This window comes from Triturus cristatus, chromosome 6, assembly GCF_964204655.1.
Source record: "Triturus cristatus chromosome 6, aTriCri1.1, whole genome shotgun sequence".
Lineage (NCBI taxonomy): Eukaryota > Metazoa > Chordata > Amphibia > Caudata > Salamandridae > Triturus > Triturus cristatus.
In genome coordinates, this window is record NC_140589.1 from 357,278,431 (window position 1) to 357,293,510 (window position 15,080).

Below are 15,080 nucleotides of genomic sequence, written 5' to 3' on the forward strand. Positions count from 1 at the left end.
CATCATTGTGATAGAGTGGCAGACCTCCTCTCACCCTAATATAAACTTTGATACACACATTCAAAAATAGAGACTAAAATTTTCAAAACAATGGACATACCAATACCAGTTACAACAGCCTCTTCAGTAATTCTAAGATCCACATACACATCCACTCATTCACCAACAGTCCTATACAGTCACTCATACATATACTCACTCATCATATGTACTCATACACCTATACATCCTGTTACACAATGCCACTCATCCATAGAGTTACTCACACACATAGTCGCTCATGCTAATAAAGAATCAAACATACATTTACTTGCATATACAGTTATACACACACCACCACACTTACTTCTACGGAAACTTACACATACTTAGTCTTTTAAACAATCACTTATAGAAACACATACTTATTCATACATGAACTCTTTCAATCTCTCACTCTCACATATACTCACTTATATACACCAATAGTCACATATACTAGTTTAAAACATATGTAGTTACTCATAAAGACACTATTGAGACAGTCATTCACTCACTAACACACCCATACACACACTCATCCACCCATACAGTCCTGCACACATGCTGTCTTCAACACATGCAAACAGTGAGTCACTCATTCATGCACCTATGCACTACGTAATACCCCCCACCGAACCATGCAGACACTCAGACTGATACTCAAAAAACCAACTAATAACCTATATAGACACCCATGTAGCTACTCACCAACTCATGCAGCCACTTATACACAAAGTGAGAGACTGATACAGATATTTACATATTTAAACATTACTCACTAAGCCATGTATTCACAATGATACACTTAATCAGTCAGTTACACAATCAATTTTTCAAAAACAAATCATCCATTTAGACACTTATATACCCATTTATTCTTCCATCGACCTTGAGATATACATATATAAAACATATTTAATTTTCAGAAAAACAGACATTCACTGGATGAATTTCTGAGGTTTTTTAAATGCTAATTCCTAACTATAACGTGCCTGAAACCTATGGTTTTTTCTGTGAATTTCAAAGGTTTTTTAAATGCTAATTTCTAACTATGCCTACAGAGATAGGACATGTGAAGAAAGAAGAACAAATGCACAGAAAGAAAAAAAAGAAGTGCAGAAAGAAGCAACAGAAGTCCTCAAAGACGAAGAAAAGTGCAGGAAGAAGGATAACGTGCAGAAAGAACAAAAAGAAGAGCAGAAAGAATCCTTGTTGCAAAATCATCCTGTACCCTCAACTTTTTCAGACGGATACTGGTGGTAACTGAGTCTGACTAACCAGTCCTAGAGCCAGTGCTATGTTAAAAGACACTTAGAATACAGTGAAAACACCTACATACACTAGGGAACATTATGCGTTGGGGTCCCCCTGTGATTAGCATGACCTCCTCTGTAAGCCCCTAGTATATAATAGGGCAGGGGGATTAAAACTACCTCTTACAACAGGCCACAGGGCGTTTTTGCACACGTTAACTCAGGCCCCGTCCCCTCCCTTCACCACTGTGTAAACACGCCCTGTGTCCGTTTTTAGTTGGGACATTAAGTTCATTTGAATCCTGAGGGTCCCTAGGGTCCAACTAGCCCACTAGATACCTCCAGTAAGTGCCACAGAGCTGCGTTGCAGAGAGGTGTAAAAAGTGGCGCAGCCTGGACCACCTCTCTGCAATGCAGCTCAGTGGAGCTTACTGGAAGCACTTGGTGGGCTAGTTAGCCCACAGGTGCCCTCAGTATTGAAGGGAAATTATATCCCCAATTTAAAACGTGCCATAGTGCGTGTTTGCACACGTCACCTCAGGCCCCGTCCCCTCACTTCACCACTGTGTAAACGCGCCCTGTGGCTGTTCTAAGTTGAGACATTAAGTCCCCTTGAATCCTAAGGGTCCCTAGGGTCAAACTAGACCACTAGGTACCTCCAGTAAGCGCCACAGAGCTGCGTTGCAGAGAGGTGTAAAAAGGGGCTTGGCCTCAGAACACCTGTCTGCAGCGCAGCTCCCTGGCGCATACTGGAGATGCCTGTTGGGCTAGTTGGCCCTCAGGGGCCCTCAGTATTGAAGAGGAATTAATTCCCCAACTTACAACTCGCCAGGGGGCGCGTTTGCAGAGTGCTACAAGGAGGGGGCGTGGCCTCCGGAACGATGCCAGTCTTTTATTTATTTTAATTTTTTAAGAAGGGGGGCTGTGTGGTTCCCCTTCTTATTCTAATTTATTGGCCCTGATGACCCCATCCCCCAGGGCCTGTCTCCTAATTATATTTTTTTGACCCCAATCCCCAGGGCCGGCCACTGTTTTTTATTATTTTTAAAAAATATATATTTATAGACACACCTAGGACATGCTGGACAAACCGTACGTACCTATCACCATTTTATGTGATATTCATTAAAAGGCCACAATGCATACAATGAATCCACGTGGAATGTAGTTACACCACTAGTAAAACTCTCACATGTCTGATGCCCTACATGCCTAATCCCGGTAGACACCCTTGTCGTTTATTTATACAAACATGGGTAGCTATTGACGGGCACATTTAATACACATGCACACCAAGGCATTCAAAGGGGATTCGACAAAAATTCGACCAAAACAATGTAAGAAACCCCCCTCACGGTTAATAAAACACACATCCACTGCCGGATGTGGAATACTTTTTATTTTACTCTCTGGAAAGGGGACGAACATCACTTGAGAGTCACAGCGCGCTCCTGGCAGAGCCCAATGCTGTGTTACACCCACCATTGCCTGCCGAGTGCCACACACCTCTGTGTTGTATTCCACCAGCTAGTGCATATGCTATGACACTCTCTAGCCCATGTGCACTGTAACACCACCCCGTGAATATGTCATGCCACACTTGTCTTCGCACGGGTTATATTGCCCCATCTAACGTGCCTTCCTCGATGCCTATGTTATAACGCACAGTGCTATGCCATACATATTACAATCTGGGATCCATATCTTTGTCACAGTGCATATGCAACGTTACACTCCCCAGCACATATTTTATATTACAACTTTAGAGACTAGTTAGGTTACACAACACTGCCCTGTGCATATTACACTCCAAGGCGCACATCGCATAGCACGCGCTAGTGCCTGTGCTATCTCGCGCTCTCCAATGAATCTGTCATTGCGCACAATGTATTGCATATTATATTTCACGCCCGGTTCATCTTATATCACACTTTTTGGTGCATAGTTTATACCATACACTATATCTAGTTTTCATTTTCAATCGTGCTCTCAGGACTATGTTCTATATAACACTGTGTTCACCTACCCTTTTCACGGGCATTACATTTTGCGATAGGGGGTGGAGGGTCAGGGGATGTTTCTGCCAAGTGAGCCCGGAGTCACAGTCACAAACGTCCTCTTCTTCCTGAATAAAAGTGAGATTATGCTGCATACTTGTTCATATTTTAAGTAGTTCGCACAGACACACGTTTTAAAAACAATAAAGTTCCTAATACCCGCCTTCTCTGAACAGTTAGCTTGCTGCCCCATCCCCCTACTCCCTATCCTCTGTTGTGTGAATCCATGGACTAGCCTCCTCCCTCCTGCCATGCATGGTCTGATGTGCTGCCACTGCCCTCAATTTAGTATGATGTACCAGTTCATTCCTCCTGCCCTCCATTGCCCAATTCTATGCCCCATCATTGACCTCCTGCTTAAACTCTGTGCTTAGCTTGCTGCCCCTATTCTCCTTCCCCCTGCCCTCCGATGTCTTTGTGCATGCCCCTGCTCCATCCTTTTTGCCCACCATGTTCCATGGACCTGCCACTCCTATCTACTCTGAGTGTTCTGTTGAGCTGCCACTCCCCTCCCACCTGCCTAGCATTGTCAGATGACTGTAACCTGTCCCTGCCACCTCCACCCTGCCTGTCCACATGCCATGCCCCATATCCTCTTCCTCCTGTCCTACATGGTCCATTGTACTGCCACACCCTTCTGCCTTCCCTGGTCTGCTGTGCTGCAACTGCTCCTCCTGCCTGCCCCGTGCGGTCTGTTGTGAGGCCCCTTCCCCTGAACTTTCTTGTCTGTGCACAGGTCCTGACCCTCCCTTCTATCCTCCATCGTCCTTTGTGCATGCCCCTGCACCCTCCTTCTTGCCCATCATAGCCATTGTGCTGCCACTAACCCTCCCACTTGCCATGCATGGTCTTCTGTGCTGCCATGGCCCCTCCCACCTTCCCTGTGTGGTCAGTTAGCTGCCCCTGACCTCCTCCCACCTTCCCTCCATGGTCTGTGTGTATGCCATCACAGTCTCACTGTTGCTCTTCATGGTATGTCTTAATTCTAGTGCCCATCCTGCCTGACCTCCATGGATATCTTGCTGCTCCTGCCCTGCCCCCTTGCCCCCAGCCCTCTGTTTACATGTGCAGACCCCTACTCCCTCCCTCCTGGCTTGTCTGTTCCATTGTAATGCCCCTGATCCGTCCCTCCTGGCCTTTATGGTCTGTTATGCTGCAGCTTTCTCTCCTGTCTGTCCATTATGGTCAGCTAGCTACCATTGCCTCTTGCCCCTCTGTTCTCTGTTGTCCATGTGCATGGTCCTGTCCCCTGCCTCTTGCTTTCTATGGATTGTTGTGCTGCACTCCCATCCCGCATGCCCTGTGTGGTGTATTGTGCTGCTGCAAACCCTGATGCCTGCCCTGCAGGGTCAGTTTGGTGCACCTCTCCATGTCCCTCCTGTCCTCTGTTATCCAAGTCCATGTCCCTACCCCATTTCCTTCCATGATCCAATGTACCATACTTGCGAACATTTTGAACTTGGTAAGAGGGAGATTTTGAAAAAAAACTGGGGTATTGATTTTCCCCTTTGAGTTACATTGAAAAAGAGGAGATTGTAGACAGGAGACAGATCAAATAAAGCCCATTTGAGCTTAGAAACATTGGACGTTTCCTGGCTGAATCGGGTCTGTTGGCATGTATGGTTGTACTACCATTGCCTCTTCCTTCTGCCCACAATGCTCTATTACATTGCCACAGCCTTTCTTGCAAGTCCTATATTGTTGGTTTGTTGCCCCTGCCTCCCTTTCCACTGCCCTCCATAGTCTGTTGTGCTGCCACGGCCCTTCCTGACTGCTCAGTGTGGTTAAATTGTTGCCTTTGCACCCTCCTACCTGCCTTCAATTTTCAGAGTCCGTGCCCCTGGCCTCTGCCTCTCAATAGTATCCTAATGAACAACTAGATTGCTAACATTCTATATTTATTACAAAAGTGTGGAACGCCTGACGTCATCTTGATGTAATCAAAACTGTAATACCTAGAGCATTTCCTTTAGAAATTACATATATGAGAGGGTCTTATTGGCATCAAAATTATGGTTAGTGCTCTAAAAGACTAAAATAAGGACATATTTTCTGAGTTTTCAAATAGCGACAAAGCACTTTTAAATTATTTGTTATCTTTATGTTTTTTTATCCAGTTGACCACTTGATTAAATGTTGCACTTAGGGGAGAGGATGTGGTGTTACTTCCAGAACTGCAGACTTTGCAACTGGGGAACCAGGTTGGAGTTTCTGCTTCAGCTCGACATTCTGTGATTCTGGTCAAATCACTTAGTCTCCCCATGTCTACAACCGAAATGAATTTGTTCTTGTGTGATGTAACCAATGCTCATTTAAAGCACTCCAATACCTGACAAGTCTGCACTATATAACACTGCAAAAACACAAAATAATAAGTGTTTTGCACACTTCTGTCATTGGGCTATATTTGGGCTACATCTGGGTGATTTTGGGCTACATTTGGGCTCTTTTGTCTCCGGTGGCCATCTTGGGAGAATTATTTGTTATGAAGTTTCCTAATTTCCTCATGTACTGCAGTCTCCTCAGTAGGAAATGCTTTCAGTTTTTTACTTTGATTCCATCATGAAGGTATTCAGATATGTCACACATTTGCCATAAATTCTGAAAGTTAGCACTCTAGTTGCTCATTAGATCACTGTAGTAAAACTACTGTTCACCATGGAAGTCTGCTCCTGGTATTAAAAGTGCCTGTTTCAGTCTGCATGTCTGAATTTTTTAATGAAATAGAAGAGGATTTGAGAAGTCACTCAAAATGTGCCCTCATTTTCTTTCTGCAGCATTAATCATAATTTCTATGGCAAAATGAACCCCCTCATTGTGTTCCTTTTTAAATTAAATGTTTTAAGTGTTACCAGTTTATTCCAATCAAGATGGCTTCAGGTGTGCCATACTTTTGTCATAATGAAGACAGTAAGCGCTCTAGTTGTTTTTAAGAACACTCTGGGACATTCTGTCATTGGGCTATACTTGGGCTACATCTGGGTGATATTTGGGCTACATTTGGGCTCTTTTGTCTCTGGTGGCCATCTTGGGAGACTTATTTGTTATGAAGCTTCCTAATTTCCTCATTTACTGCAGTCTCCTCAGTAGGAAATACTTTCAGTTTTTTACTTTGATTCCATCAAGAAGGCATTCAGATGTGTCACACATTTGCCATAAATTCAGAATGTTAGCACTCTTTTTGCTCATTAGATCACTGTAGTAAAGCTACTGCTCACCAAGGAAAACTGCTGCTGGTATTGAAAGTGCATGTTTCAGTCTGCATGTCAGAATTGTTTAATGAAATAAAAGAGGATTTCAGAAGTCGAAATGTGCCCTAGTTTTTCTTTCTGCAGCACTAATCATACTTGTTATGGAAAAATGAACCCCCTCATTTTGTTCCTTTTTAAATTAAATGTTTTAAGAGTTACCACTTTAATCCAAGCAAGATGCCTTCAGGTGTGCCATACGTTTATCATAAGTAGGACTGTTAGCGCTCTAGTTGTTCTTTGGAACACTCTGGGAAGCTGCAGTAGAACACAAAGGAATCAACTGACAGTCTGTGCCCTTGTTGGATGTACATGTTTTACTGAGAATGTCAGACTTCATTCTCACATGACTGAGAAAGATAATGTGAATTTACAGAAAATAAGCTCTCAGTTTAGCTTATAGATCACCTTCCAAACCTCTGTGGGAAAAGCATGAGAAAATATTTTTCTCTCAATCATGATATCCCAGCAGAAGGCTTTTTCACATGGTGAAATCACCTTAGAACATACCGCAATTCCTAAAATGAGTATGGTACCATCAACAAATGATTTATAATGTAACTAAAGTCTTAAAACCTTCTATTAACTGCAATGCTTTTTAATGAGGTGCTATCATGTATATTGGTCCCAAGATGGCTGCCAACACTTCTTGGATGAAGTGCTGACAGCCAATCAGATCTCAGGATGAGATGTGTGGTTAGGCTCCGCCCACATATATATATATGATTTTACTTTTGATTTTCTCAGGAACTACTGAACAGATTGACACCAGACCTGCAAAAGGCACTTCCCTGAGCTGAGAACTAACTCTCTGCCAAATTTCAAGTAATTCTGTTCAGCCGTTCGGGCTGTACCTTGGACTAAATGTCCCTATGGAAAATTGCATGGGGAAAACGCGTTTTGGGACCCCCCTTTTTTCTCAGCCCCCCCTTGACGAATCCCCCCGAGACTTTCAGGGTAGGAGCGGAGCGGAGAGCCCCACCTATTTTGAAAATTTCGCGAGGATTCGTCAACCGGCGCCAACGTTATTCCAAATAGAATGTTGCGGATTTCCTATGGAAACATGGTCCTAACTATAACTATCTACTGGCGACCGCCAGTAGATAATATATATATATATATATATATATATATATATATATATATATATATATATATATATATATATATATATATATATATATCCATCCTACTGGCGGTTGCCAGTAGGTAGTTATAGTTAGGACCTATTATCCATAGGAAATCCACAACATTCTATTTAGAATAACTTTGCCGCCGGTTAACGAATCTTCGCGAACTTTTCAAAACTCGTGGCCCGCTCCGGTCAGCTCCTATCTGGAAAGTCTCGGGGTGATTCGTCAAGCGGGGACCAAGAAAAAAGGGGGTCCCAAAACATGTTTTCCCCATGCAATTTTCCATAGGGACCTTTAGTCGCAGCTACAGCCCGAACTGCTGAACGGAATTACACCAAATTTGGCAGGAAGGAAGACCTTGGTTCAGAGTCATGCCTTTTGCTTATATCCGTTCAGTAGTGCCTGAGAAAATCAAAAGTAAAGTCACATATATATTTGGGCGGAGCCTAACCACACATCTAATTGTGAGATCTGATTGGCTGTCAGCACTTCATCCAAGAAGTGTTGGCAGCCATCTTGGGACCAATATACATGATAGCACCTCATTAAAAAGCATTGCAGTTAATAGAAGGTTTTAAGACTTTAGATACATTATAAATCATTTGTTGATGGTACCATACTCATTTTAGGAATTGTGGTATGTTCTAAGGTGATTATACCACGTGAAAAAGCCTTCTGCTGGGATATCATGAATCATGTTTGAGAGGAAACTATTTTCTCATGCTTTTCCCACAGAGGTTTGGAAGGTGATCTATAAGCTAAACTGAGAGCATATTTTCTGTAAATTCACATTATCTTTCTCAGTCATGTGAGAATGAAGTCTGACATTCTCAGTAACACATGTACATCCAACAAGGGCAGAGACTGTCACATGATTCCTTTGTGTTCTACTGCAGCTTCCCAGAGTGTTCCAAAGAACAACTAGAGCGCTAACAGTCCTACTTATGGCAAACGTATGGCACACATGAAGCCATCTTGATTGGAATAAAGTGGTAACTCTTAAAACATTTAATTTAAAAAGGAACAACATGAGGGGGTTCATTTTGCCATAGAAAGTATGATTAGTGCTGCAGAAAGAAAAATTAGGGCACATTTTGAGTGACTTCCAAATCCTCTTCTATTTCATGAAAAATTCTGACATGCATTTTCAATATCAGCAGCAGACTTCCCTGGTGAGCAGTAGCTCTACTACAGTGATCTAATGAGCAACTAGAGTGCTACCATTCAGAATTTATGGCAAATGTGTGACACATCTGAATGCCTTCTTGATGGAACCAAAGTAATCAAGCATTGAACATGCAATAGGTCTCACCCTCATTTAAGTTAAAGCAATTCTGTTTGTAATTAGGTGGCTTTTTAGCTTTGCTTTTATTAGTGTTTTTCAAACTTTCATGTACATAACATGCATATGCATACATATATGTATATGTATGCATGCATTTATATTTGTATTTTAATAGATATGCAGATTATATATGTTTAGATATATATGTATATATATATACACATACATATATAAATGCATATGCATATATATGCTTATATATATGTGCATATGTGTGCGTGTAGAGAGAGGTAGAGAGAGGTAGAGAGGTAGAGGTGTAGAGGTATAGAGGTAGAGGTAGATAGGTAGAGGTAGAGAGGTAGAGGTAGAGAGGTAGAGGGTAGTAGAGAGAGAGGTAGAGAGAAGACGATGAGTAATAGAGAGTAGAGAGTAGAGAGTGAGTAGTAGAGAGTAGTAAAGAGTAGTAGAGAGTAGTAGAGAGTGAGTAGTAGAGAGTGAGTAGTGGAGAGTGAGTAGTAGAGAGTAGTAGAGTGAGTAGTAGAGAGTGAGTAGTAGAGAGTGAGTTGTAGAGAGTAGTAGAGAGAGAGTAGTAGAGAGTGGTAGAGAGTAGTAGAAAGTAGTAGAGTGAGTAGTAGAGTAGTAGAGATTGAGTAGTAGAGAGAGTAGTAGAGAGTAGTAGAGTAGTAGAGAGTGAGTAGTAGAGAGTGAGTAGTAGAGAGTAGTAGCGAATGAGTAGTAGAGAGTGGAGTAGTAGAGAGTGAGTAGTGGAGAGTGAATAGTAGAGTAGCTCTAGAGCAGCTCTGCTGACCTGGTTTTGTGTCTCTAAAGCAGCTCTGCTGACCTGGTTCTCTCCCTCTAAAGCAGCTCTGCTGACCTGATTTCTCTGGCTCTAGAGCAGCTCTGCTGACCTGGTTCTCTGGCTCTAAAGCAGCTCTGCTGACCTGGTTCTCTTCCTCTAAAGCAGCTCTGCTGACTTGGTTCTCTGCCTCTAGAGCAGGTCTGCTGACCTGGTTCTCTGGCTCTAAAGCAGCTCTGCTGACCTGGTTCTATGGCTCTTAAGCAGCTCTGCTGACCTGGTTCTCTGGCTCTAAAGATGCTCTGCTGACCTGGTTCGCTGGCTCTAGAGCAGCTCTGCTGACCTGGTTCTCTCCCTCTGAGGCAGCTCTGCTGACTTGGTTCTCTGCCTCTAGAGCAGCTCTGCTGACCTGGTTCTCTGGCTCTAAAGCAGCTCTGCTGACCTGGTTCTATGGCTCTTAAGCAGCTCTGCTGACCTGGTTCTCTGGCTCTAAAGATGCTCTGCTGACCTGGTTCGCTGGCTCTAGAGCAGCTCTGCTGACCTGGTTCTCTGGCTCTAAAGCAGCTCTGCTGACCTGGGTCTCTCCCTCTAAAGAGATCTGCTGACCTGGTTCTCTGGCTCTAAAGCAGTTCTGCTGACCTGGTTCTCTGCCTCTAGAGCAGCTCTGCTGACCTGGTTCTATAGATCTAAAGCAGCTCTCCTGACCTGGTTCTCTGGCTCTAAAGCAGTTCTGCTGACCTGGTTCTCTCCCTATAAAGCAGCTCTGCTGACCTGGTTTCTCTGACTCTACAGAAGCTCTGCTGACCTGGTTCTCGGCCTCTAGAGCAGCTCTGCTGACCTGGGTCTCCGGCTCTAGAGCAGCTCTGCTGACCTGGGTCTCTGGTTCTAGAGCAGCTCTGCTGACCTGCTTCTTAGGCTCTAGAGCAGCACTGCTGACCTGGTTCTCTGGCTCTACAACGGCTCTGCTGACCTGGTTTCTCTGGCTCTACAGCAGCTCTGCTGACCTGGTTCTCTGCACTCACGATGCACGCACCCAACTTTGCGAAAAAATATATTTAAAAATAATATAAGTTTATTATAAGTACAAATATATTATTTTTATGAATATCTTAGATAATCTCTTGCCCTAATGTGTATATTAAAGACACATACATATAATTTCGGAACATACGTTTTTTTTGCGGGAGTCGCGCACCCAGCTCACCCCAGCACGTATAAGATGCCACGCGGGATCCACAACCGTGCAAGCATCTTGTACCGTAATGCGCATGTGTCGTGAATGCGCGGAAGCAGGAGTCGCGGACTGGTCGCATACCAACCGCGCAAATCACATAATATTAAGGGGCCGATTCCAATCCTGGAAAAAGGCTGTTCGAATCGTTGTACTGAGCGTTTTCTTCGCACGACTCGTACCCGGTACACTTTGCGTACAGCCTAGGAAGTACGATTCGTACAGAAAGCCTATTTCCGTATGTTTCGTACAAAAGACCATACGGGTCAAAAAAACCAACAATTCTGATCCAGAAGAGCTTGTACGCGAAGTCCGGACGTATTCAAGCAGCGGTTTCCTGCCCAACAAGTACGATTCGTCCCTACGTCACTCCGTACGGCTCTTTTTTTACGGGAGCCAAACACAGCCGAAAAAGCAGAGTCCTACGCGAACCGCTACGCAACGGAGCCCCGGTACGCGACGTACACGCCATGAACCCCATCGTTCGTGTCATCCCGGTCCTCCTAGCCTACGACCTGGTGCACCGGACCCAACGCACACGCAGCAGAAGGTGAGAACAACACCCAGGGGCCAGGGTGGGGATGAGGGGCAGGAAACATACCCCATACCCAAATCCAAACCTATAATATGGAGCCCATACATTAGCACCAGGGCCTGGTCACTTGGGGGGGCGTGGCCAGCAACACCTGCGTACCACAACAACGGAAGTGTACGTCTACGGTGCGTTGCACACGTACCCCTACGGCACCAGTAGAACAGTGATACAGACCTTACACACGCAATGAATGCATGGGTACAGTGCGTTTCACACGTACCCCTACGGCACCAGTACAATAGTGATAGGGACCGTACACACGCAATGAATGCGTGGGTATGGTGCGTTTCACACGTACCCCTACGGCACCAGTAGAACAGTGATACGGACCGTACACACGTAATGAATGCGCGGGTACGGTATGTTTCACACATATCCCTACGGCTCCAGTACAATTGTGATACAGACCGTACACATGCAATGAATGCGTGGGTACGGTGCGTTTCACACGTACCCCTACGGCACCATTAGAATAGTGATACGGACTGTACACACGCAATGAATGCGTGGGTACGGTGCATTTCACACGTACCCCTACGGCACCAGTAGAATAGTGATACGGACCGTACACACGCAATGAATGCGTGGGTACGGTGCATTACACACGTACCCCTACAGCACCAGTAGAACAGTGATACGGACCGTACACACGCAATGAAAGCGTGTGTACGGTGCGTTTCACACGTACCCCTACGGCACCAGTACAAAAGTGATACGATGCGTACACACGCAATGAATGCGGGGGTACGGTGTGTTGCACCTGTACCTCTACGGCACCAGTACATTTGGGATACGAGGCGTACACACGCCACGAATGTGGGGTTACGGTCTGGCCCTGGAAGTTACCTTCATAATGGTGTGTGTGTAGGTCCAGGCCAGCAGTGTACAGCTCCAAGGGGGTGGGTGGGTGGGTGGGAGCAGTGGATTCCCAGCAGTGGCCAGCCTTATGGGAGTGGCTGCAGATCAATACCAGCAGTGTCCAGACATGTAGGGGTGGCTGTAGAGCACTCCCAGCAGTGGTCAGCCATATAGGGGTGGCTGTAGATGAATACCTGCAGTGTCCATCCATATGGGGGTGGCTGCAGATGAATACCAGCAGTGGACAAACATATAGGGGTGGGTGCAGATGAATACCAGCAGTGTCCAGACATATGGGGGTGGGTGCATATGACTCCCAGCAGTGGACAGGGACATGGGGGTGCGTGCAGAGGACTCCCAGCAGTGTCCAGACATATGGGGGTGGGTGCAGAGGACTCCCAGCAGTGGACAGAGACATGGGGTGGGTGCATATGACAACCAGCAGTGGACAGAGACATGGGGGTGGGTGCATATGACTACCAGCAGTGGACAGAGACATGGGGGTGGGTACAGAGGACTCCCAGCAGTGGACAGGGACATGGGAGTGGGTGCAGAGGACTCCCATCAGTGAACAGAGACATGGGGGTGGGTGCATATGACTCCCAGCAGTGGACAGAGACATGGGGATGGGTGCAGAGGACTCCTAGCAGTGGACAGAGACATGGGGGTGGGTGCATATGACAACCAGCAGTAGCCTTCAATATGAGGGGTGGGTGCAGAGGACTCCCAGCAGTGGACAGAGACATGGGGGTGGGTGCAGAGGACTCCCATCAGTGGACATAGATATGGGGGGTGTACATCATTATCAGATGACCACACCTATATGGTGGTATGTACGCATCCCTAACTTTGGACTATGATGACAGTGCTATAAGGAATACGAGTCTCCAAACAAAGAAAGGCGCCTTTAACCTCCCATGTATCCTACTATTTTATTGTTCCAGAACTGAGTTCCGAATGTGCCGTTCGGTACCCCGAGGAAGCTAATATTACGCATCTGCAAGGTAACGATGCATTATACACCTTATTTCCTTTCTGTCGTGTATCTCTGTAAGAACGACATCGACAGCGCACGACTTTCAAATAGCATGACCGCATAGGAATACCAACAGATAGCACCATGATATGACTTCTATCTAGTGACTGTTTTTCTCCCATGTGAATCAGAGCACATTAGTGACCACATGAGAATAAGGCTACTAATGTTTTCTATACTTTTAATTGAAAACCAGAATTTTGAGCCATCACCATTTGATTTTCCTTCATTTTACCAACCACGCCTCATAGGCTATGGCAGACACGCTCTACCCTCCTTCAACACTAAGAAACCTTAGAGCCTACAATACTAAGGCACTACAGAGAATAAGATAGAGCGCCCCTACTTCTATTAATGGGTATTATTTTTAATTTTAAATTTAATTTACATCGAAGTCCCTCTTTCTTTATGTAGCCAGACTCCTTTCACTTTTCGCCATTTTCCCAGAACTAGACAACCTGAGTGACCTAGTAAGATCACGCAGTTATCAACCCTACTATGGTGTCGATTCCGATCCGTTAAAAATAATTTGCGTACGACCCGTATCTGTATTTTTTACGTACGAGTCGCACAAGTACCGTACAAACTGCCAAGTACGATTCGTCCGTGAAAAATAACTACGATTAGTGTCGGGAAAAGTCTACCAGAGTGCGTCGGAAAGTGTCCACGTCCGAATATCGTCGGGAAAAGTGTACGAAAGTGAGCCGGACAGTTTCACGTACAAATCGTAAAACACAAGTCCGAGCGCGCAAGTAAGATCCCGACCATCCGTCCCAATACACAATCGCATGTAAAAAGACCCGGACGGAGCCAACGCAGTAGCACACATGTACACGGGTAAACTCATGGCCGTGTACGAGCCGTACAGCACCCCACTCCCAACTATGTCAGCACCGTACACCACCCTGTCCGCACTGCACCCCAGGCCCGCAACTGTACGCGCTGTACCACTGCATGTACACACCATTCCCCAGGGCTGCATGTACGCACTGTACCCCCAGCCCCCCCACCGCATGTACACCCCGTACCCCAGCACCGCATGTACACACTGTACCCCCAGCCCCCCCACCGCATGTACGCCCCGTACCCCAGCACCGCATGTACGCACTGTACCCCCAGCCCCCCCACCGCATGTACGCACCGTACCCCAGCACCGCATGTACGCACTGTACCCCCAGCCCCCCCACCGCATGTACGCACCGTACCCCAGCACCGCATGTACGCACTGTACCCCCAGCCCCCCACCGCATGTACGCACCGTACCCCAGCACCACATGCAGGCACTGTACCCCCAGCCCCCCACCGCATGTATGCCCCGTACCCCAGCACCGCATGTACGCACTGTACCCCCAGCCCCCCACCGCATGTACGCACCGTACCCCTGCACCGCATGTATGCGCCGCACACCAACACCGTACCCCAGCACCCTCACCCAGCATCGTGTATGTACAGATCGTACCTACGCGAAAAAGACTCATACACAACCAGGACACTGTAAAACAGCAGAAGGAGGGTCAAATCGACTCGCACAACAACACAAAACACGTCTACACGACAAAATACATCT